A 1,517-nucleotide genomic window follows, 5' to 3' on the forward strand; every position below is an offset into this window, starting at 1 on the left:
AAAAAAAAACAACCCAATCAAAACAATGCTATGCCACCCCAACCCATGACATACCACCCCACACTTCCTATAACTCCCCCCCCCCTAAAAATAGTCATATACCACCTCAACCTATATGTACCGCTCAACCCACCATATACCACCCCAAACCTTTTATATGGTCATTTTTTTAAGGACTAGCGGGCTAACCAAGATTTCGGGGTTTTCCAGAAATCTTGACCTACACTAAAATTCGGCATTGCCCTACTTATAGGAGAAATTTGTTCGAATGTAGAGTAAACTCTCTTTTTCTTTTAAAGAATCTGAACAAGGGGCAAAAACTGTACCTTCAATTTTCTCAAAACAGCTTTTTTCGGGATAGTCCTCTTGTTTTTATAAGTGAATACCATCCCAATCAACTCTCACCCAACCTCAACTTATTCAAACCGACTCTGCCCCTCCCCAAACCACCATACCTCTTTATGTACCGCTCCACCCATCATACACCACCCAAGCCTACCCCCATACAACGCACTGATACCAACCCCAACCCACCCTAGCCTCAAACCACCCCACCTATCATATGTGTGGTGAATTCAGGCTCTCGTCAATATTTGGGCACGTAGAGTTAATGGTATCATCTTAAAGCTTGTTCATTGGTCTTTATTTGGATGAAAAAATATCCATTTACCTTGAATACAAGTCGAGATATTTGCAAAAGAAGGTGGGGGTCACCTGTTTTCAGAGGTAAAATTAGTGAGAAAATGGCCGCCAAAGATTAGTTATTTCCTTAGCTTAAGAGTCCGTGGTAACTGAAAATTTACATTCTTTGTGCCTTTAATCAACGTTTTTCCTGAAAATTCCACACAGAAATGAGTTCTTTAATGGGCATGAAAGGTGTTGAACTAAAAAACACAAAATTGATAAATAATCAAAAACCTGCGGAAAAATGCAAGTTTCTTCACTTTGATTATTTTGACGAGAGCCTGATTCCACCACGCTGCTCACATATGTTCCCCTCCCCATGACATACCCCCCCCCCAAAAAAAAAAAAACAACCCCACCCAAAACCACCAGACACCACCCCACCCCATCATATACGACCCCCAACCCACCTCATCAAACCTCAACTTGTTCAAACCCATCCTATCCCACACTTAACCTCCCAACCTCATTATATACCATCCTAACCCACCTTATACCACCACAACCAATCATACACCGCCAAAACATTCCCCCATACTACCCCAACTTATTCAAACCCACCTCGGCCTGCCCTGCCCCCACACCACCCATCTCATCATATACCCTCCTCCACCCCCTTCCCAAACCACCCATCTCATCATATACCCTCCTCCACCCCCTTCCCAAACCACCCATCTCATCATATACCCTCCTCCACCCCCTTCCCAAACCACCCATCTCATCATATACCCTCCTCCACCCCCATCCCAAACCACCCATCTCATCATATACCCTCCTCCACCCCCATCCCAAACCACCCATCTCATCATATACCCTCCTCCACCCCCATCCCA

Source organism: Aplysia californica, unplaced genomic scaffold (genome assembly GCF_000002075.1).
Source record: "Aplysia californica isolate F4 #8 unplaced genomic scaffold, AplCal3.0 scaffold00064, whole genome shotgun sequence".
In the NCBI taxonomy this organism is placed as follows: domain Eukaryota; kingdom Metazoa; phylum Mollusca; class Gastropoda; order Aplysiida; family Aplysiidae; genus Aplysia; species Aplysia californica.